This window comes from Triticum dicoccoides, chromosome 7A (assembly GCF_002162155.2).
Source record: "Triticum dicoccoides isolate Atlit2015 ecotype Zavitan chromosome 7A, WEW_v2.0, whole genome shotgun sequence".
Lineage (NCBI taxonomy): Eukaryota > Viridiplantae > Streptophyta > Magnoliopsida > Poales > Poaceae > Triticum > Triticum dicoccoides.
In genome coordinates this window covers 454,323,111-454,330,074 of record NC_041392.1, presented here as the reverse complement: position 1 = coordinate 454,330,074, position 6,964 = coordinate 454,323,111, and positions in this window count along the sequence as shown.

Below are 6,964 nucleotides of genomic sequence, written 5' to 3'. Positions count from 1 at the left end.
TCCCAGAGAGAGTAGGACTCTCCTGGAGCGCCACACCTTGGCCGGCCAGCCTCCCCCCTCTAGTCCTTTATATACTGAGGCAGAGGCACCCTAGAACACACAAGTTGATCCACGTGATCTATTCCTTAGCCGTGTGCGGTGCCCCCCCATCATAGTCCTCGATAATACTGTAGCGGAGTTTAGGCGAAGCCCTGCTGCTGTAGTACATCAAGATCGTCACCATGCCGTCATGCTGACAGAACTCTTCCCCGACATCGTCATCGAGCTGAACGTGTGCTCGAACTCGGAGGTGTCGTAGTTTCGATGCTTGATCGGTTGGATCGTGAAGACGTACGACTACTTCCTCTACGTCGTGTCAATGCTTCCGCAGTCGGTCTGCGTGGGTACGTAGACAACACTCTCCCCTCTCGTTGCTATGCATCACATGATCTTGCGTGTGCGTAGGAATTTTTTTTGAAATTACTACGAAACCCAACAGTGGCATCCGAGCCTAGGTTATTTATGTTGATGTTATATGCACGAGTAGAACACAAGTGAGTTGTGGGCAATATAAGTCATACTGCCTACCAGCATGTCATACTTTGGTTCGGCGGCATTGTTGGACGAGACGACCCGGACCAACATTACGCGTACGCTTACGCGAGACTGGTTCCCTCGACGTGCTTTGCACATAGGTGGCTTGCGGGCGACTGTCTCTCCAACTTTAGTTGAACCAAGTGTGGCTACGCCCGGTCCTTGCGAAGGTTAAAACGGAGTCTATTTGACAAACTATCATTGTGGTTTTGATGCGTAGGTGAGATTGGTTCTTGCTTAAGCCCGTAGCAGCCACGTAAAACTTGCAACAACAAAGTAGAGGACGTCTAACTTGTTTTTGCAGGGCATGTTGTGATGTGATATGGTCAAGGCATGATGCTAAATTTTATTGTATGAGATGATCATGTTTTGTAACCGAGTTATCGGCAACTGGCAGGAGCCATATGGTTGTCGCTTTATTGTATGCAATGCAATCGCGATGTAATGCTTTACTTTATCACTAAGCGGTAGCGATAGTCGTGGAAGCATAAGATTGGCGAGATGACAACGATGCTACGATGGAGATCAAGGTGTCGCGCTGGTGACGATGGTGATCATGACGGTGCTTCGCAGATGGAGATCACAAGCACAAGATGATGATGGCCATATCATATCACTTATATTGATTGCATGTGATGTTTATCTTTTTATGCATCTTATCTTGCTTTGATTGACGGTAGCATTATAAGATGATCTCTCACTACATTATCAAGAAGTGTTCCCCCTGAGTATGTACCGTTGCCAAAGTTCGTCGTGCCCAGACACCACGTGATGATCGGGTGTGATAAGCTCTACGTCCATCTACAACGGGTGCAAGACAGTTTTGCACACGCAGAATACTCAGGTTAAACTTGACGAGCCTAGCATATGCAGATATGGCCTCGGAACACGTTGACCGAAAGGTCGAGCGTGAATCATATAGTAGGTATGATCAATATAGTGATGTTCACCATTGAAAACTACTCCATCTCACGTGATGATCGGTTATGGTTTAGTTGATATGCATCACGTAATCACTTAGAAGATTAGAGGGATGTCTATCTAAGTGGGAGTTCTTAAGTAATATGATTAATTGAACTTAAATTTATCATGAACTTAGTCCTGGTAGTATTAGCATATCTATGTTGTAGATCAATAGCTCGCGTTGTTGCTTTCATATGTTTATTTTGATATGTTCCTAGAGAAAATTGAGTTGAAAGATGTTAGTAGCAATGATGCGGATTGGATCCGTGATCTGAGGTTTATCCTCATTGCTGCACAGAAGAATTATGTCCTTGATGCACCGCTAGGTGACAGACCTATTACAGGAGCAGGTGCAGACGTTATGAACGTTTGGCTAGCTCAATATGATGACTACTTGATAGTTTAGTGCACCATGCTTAATGGCTTAGAATCGGTACTTCAAAGACATTTTGAACGTCATGGAGCATATGAGATGTTCCAGGAGTTGAAGTTAATATTTCATGCAAATACCCGAGTTGAGAGATATAAAGTCTCCAACAAGTTCTATAGCTAAAAGATGGAGGAGAATCGCTCAACTAGTGAGCATGTGCTCAGATTGTCTGAGTACTACAATCGCTTGAATCAAGTGGGAGTTAATCTTCCAGATAAGATAGTGATTGACAGAATTCTCTAGTCACCATCACCAAGTTAGTAGAACTTCGTGATGAACTATGATATGCAAGGGATAACAGAAACGATTCCCAAGCTCTTCGTAATGCGGAAATTAACGAAGGTAGAAATCAAGAAAAACATCAAGTGTTGATGGTAGACAAGACCGCTAGTTTCAAGAAAAGGGAAGAGGGAAGAAGGGGAACTTCAAGAAGAACAGCAAGCAAGTTGCTGCTCAAGTGAAGAAGCCCAAGTCTGGTCCTAAGCCTGAGACTAAGTGTTTCTACTGCAAAGGGACTGATCACTGGAAGCGGAACTACCCCAAGTGATTGGCAGATAAGAAGGATGGCAAAGTGAACATAAGTATATTTGATATACATGTTATTGATGTGTACTTTACTAGTGTTTATAGCAACCCCACAGTATTTGATACTGGATCAGTTGCTAAGATTAGTAACTCGAAACAGGAGTTGCAGAATAAACAGAGACTAGTTAAGGGTGAAGTGACCATGTGTGTTGGAAGTAGTTCCAAGATTGATATGATCATCATCGCACACTCCCTATACTTTCGGGATTAGTGTTGAACCTGAATAAATGTTATTTGGTGTTTGTGTTGAGCATGAATATGATTTGATCATGTTTATTGTCATACGGTTATTCATTTAAGTAAAAGGATAAATGGTTGTTCTATTTACATGAATAAAACCTTATATGGTTACACACCCAATGAAAATATTTCTTTGGATCTCGATCGTAGTGATACACATAATCATAATATTGAAACCAAAAGATGCAAAGTTAATAATGATAGTGCAACTTATTTGTGGCACTGCCGTTTAGGTCATATTGGTGTAAAGCGCATGAAGAAACTCCATGCTGATGGGCTTTTGGAATCACTTGATTATGAATCAATTGATGCTTGCGAACCATGCCTTATGGGCAAGATGACTAAAACGCCGTTCTCCGAAACAATGAAGCAAGCAACAGATTTGTTGGAAATCATACATACTGATGTATGTGGTCCGATGAATATTAAGGCTTGCAGCAGGTATCATTATTTTTTGACCTTCACAGATGATTTGAGCAGATATGGGGATATCTACTTGATGAAACATAAGTCTGAAACAGTTGAACAGTTCAAAGAATTTCAGAGTGAAGTAGAAAATCATCGTGACAAGAAAATAAAAGTTTCTACGATATGATCGCAGAGGTAAAATATTTGAGTTACAAGTTTGGCCTTCAATTGAAACAATGTGAAATAGTTTCACTACTCACGCCACCTGGAACACCATAGTGTGTAATGGTGTGTCCGAATGTCATAACCGTACTTTATTAGATATAGTGCGATCTATGATGTCTCTTACCGATCTACCACTATCGTTTTGGGGTTATGCATTAGAGACAGCTGCATTCACGTTAAATAGGGCACCATCTAAGTCCGTTGAGACGACACAATCTGAACTGTGGTTTGGCAAGAAACCAAAGTTGTCGTTTCTTAAAGTTTGGGGTTGTGATGCTTATATGAAAAAGTTTCATCCTTATAAGCTCAAACACAAATTGGAGAAATATGTCTTCATAGGATACCCAAAGGAGACTGTTGGGTACACCTTCTATCACAAATCCGAAGGCAAGTCTTTTGTTGCTAAATTCGGAGTTTTTCTAGAGACGGAGTTTCTCTCGAAAGAAGTGAGTGGGAGGAAAGTAGAACTTGACGAGCTAACTGTACCTGCTCCTTTATTGGAGAGTAGTACATCACAGAAATCTGTTTCTGCGACACCTACACCAATAAGTGAGGAAGCTAATGATGATGATCATGAAACTTCAAATCAAGATACTACTGAACCTCGTAGATCAACCAGAGTAAGATCCGCGCCAGAGTGGTACGGTAATCCTGTTCTGGAAATCATGCTACTAGATCATGATGAACCTACGAACTATGAAGAAGCGATGGTGAGCCCAGATTCCGCAAAGTGGCTTGAAGCCATGAAATCTGAGATGGGATCCATGTATGAGAACAAAGTATGGACTTTGGTTGACTGGCCCGATGATCGGTAAGCAATTGAGAATAAATGGATCTTCAAAAGAAGACTGACGCTGATAGTAGTGTTACTATCTACAAAGCTAGAATTGTCGCAAAAGGTTTTTGACAAGTTCAAGGTGTTGACTACGATGAGAGTTTCTCACTCGTATCTATGCTTAAAGTCTGTCCGAATCATGTTAGCAATTGCCGCATTTTATGAAATCTGGCAAATGGATAAACAAAACTGAATTCCTTAATGGATTTAATAAAGAAGAGTTGTATACGATGCAACTAGAAGGTTTTGTCAAATCCGAAAGGTGCTAACAAAATGTGCAAGCTCCAGCGATCCATCTATGGACTGGTGCAAGCATCTCGGAGTTGGAATATACGCTTTAATGAGTTGATCAAAGCATATAGTTTTATACAGACTTGCGGTGAAGCCTGTATTTACAAGAAAAGTGAGTGGGAGCACTACAACATTTCTGATAAGTATATGTGATTGACACATTGTTGATCGGAAATAATGTAGAATTATTCTGTAAAGCATAAAGGAGTGTTTGAAAGGAATTTTTCAAAGAAAGACTTCGGTGAAGCTGCTTACATATTGAGCTTCAAGATCTATAGAGATAGATCAAGACGTTTGATAAGTTTTTCAATGAGTACATACCTTGACAAGATTTTGAAGTAGTTCAAAATGGAGCGTTCAAAGAAAGAGTTCTTGCCTGTATTACAAGGTGTGAAATTGAGTAAGACTCAAAGCCCGACCACGACAGAAGATAGAAAGAGAATGAAAGTCATTCCCGATGCCTTGGCCATAGGTTCTATAAAGTATGTCATGCTGTATACCAGATCTATTGTATACCCTGCACTGATTTGGCAAGGGAGTACAATAGTGATCTAGGAGTAGATCACTGGACAGCGGTCAAAATTATCCTTAGTAAAATAAGGATATGTTTCTCGATTATGGACGTGACAAAAAGGTTCGTCGTAAAGGGTTACGTCGATGCAAGTTTTCTTGACACTGATCTAGATGATTCTAAGTCTCAATCTGGATACTTATTGAAAGTGGGAGCAATTAGCTAGAGTAGCTCCGTGCAGAGCATTATAGACATAGAATTTTGCAAAATACATACGGATCTGAATTTGGCAGGCCCGTTGACTAAATCTCTCTCACAAGCAAAAGATGATCACTCTTTGGGTGTTAATCATATAGCGATGTGAACTAGATTATTGAATCTAGTAAACCCTTTGGGTGTTAGTCACATGGAGATGTGAACCAATCACATAAAGATGTGAACTATTGATGTTAATCACATAGCAATGTGAACTAGATTATTGACTCTAGTGCAAGTGGGAGACTGAAGGAAATATGCCCTAGAGGCAATAATAAAGTTATTATTTATTTCCTTATATCATGATAAATGTTTATTATTCATGCTAGAATTGTATTAACCAGAAACATAATACATGTGTGAATACATAGACAAACTTAGCGTCACTAGTATGCCTCTACTTGACTAGCTCGTTAATCAAAGATGGTTATGTTTCCTGACCATGAACAAAGTGTTGTTATTTGATTAACGAGGTCACATCATTAGTTGAATGATCTGATTGACATGACCCATTCCATTAGCTTAGCACCCGATTGTTTAGTATGTTGCTATTGCTTCCTTCATGACTTATACATGTTCCTATGACTATGAGATTATGCAACTCCCGTTTGCCGGAGGAACACTTCGGGTGCTACCAAACGTCACAACGTAACTGGGTGATTATAAAGGAGCATTACAGGTGTCTCCAAAGGTAGATGTTGGGTTGGCGTATTTCGAGATTAGGATTTGTCACTCCGATTGTCGGAGAGGTATCTCTGGGCCCTCTCGGTAATGCACATCACATAAGCCTTGCAAGCATTGCAACTAATGAGTTAGTTGTGAGATGATGTATTACGGAACGAGTAAAGAGACTTGCCGGTAACGAGATTGAACTAGGTATTGGATACCGACGATCGAATCTCGGGCAAGTAACATACCGATGACAAAGGGAACAACGTATGTTGTTATGCGGTCTGACCGATAAAGATCTTCATAGAATATGTAGGAGCCAATATGGGCATCCAGGTCCCGCTATTGGTTATTGACCAAAGACGTGTCTCGGTCATGTCTACATTGTTCTCGAACCCGTAGGGTCCGCACGCTTAAGGTTTCGATGACAGTTATATTATGAGTTTATGAGTTTTGATGTACCGAAGAAGTTCGGAGTCCCGGATGAGGTCGGGGACATGACGAGGAGTCTCGAAATGGTCGAGGCGTAAAGATTGATATATTGGAAGCCTATGTTTGGATATCGGAAGTGTTCCGGGTGAAATCGGGATTTTACCGGAGTACTGGGAGGTTACCGGAACCCCCCGGGAGCTATATGGGCCTTAGTGGGCTTTAGTGGAAAGGAGAAAGGGGCAGCCCAAGGTGGCTGTGCGCCTCCCCCCTTCCCCTAGTCCTATTAGGACTAGGAGAGGTGGCCGGCCCCCTCTCTCTCTTTCCCCCCTCAAGGAATCCTATTCCAACTAGGATTGGGGGGGGGGGGAATCCTACTCCCAAAGGGAGTAGGACTCTCCTGGCGCGCCCTCCCTTGGCCGGCCAGCCTCCCCCCTCTAGTCCTTTATATACAGAGGCAGGGCACCCCAAAGAAGACACAAGTTGATCCACGTGATCTATTCCTTAGCCGTGTGCGGTGCCCCCTGCCTCCATAGTCCTCGATAATACT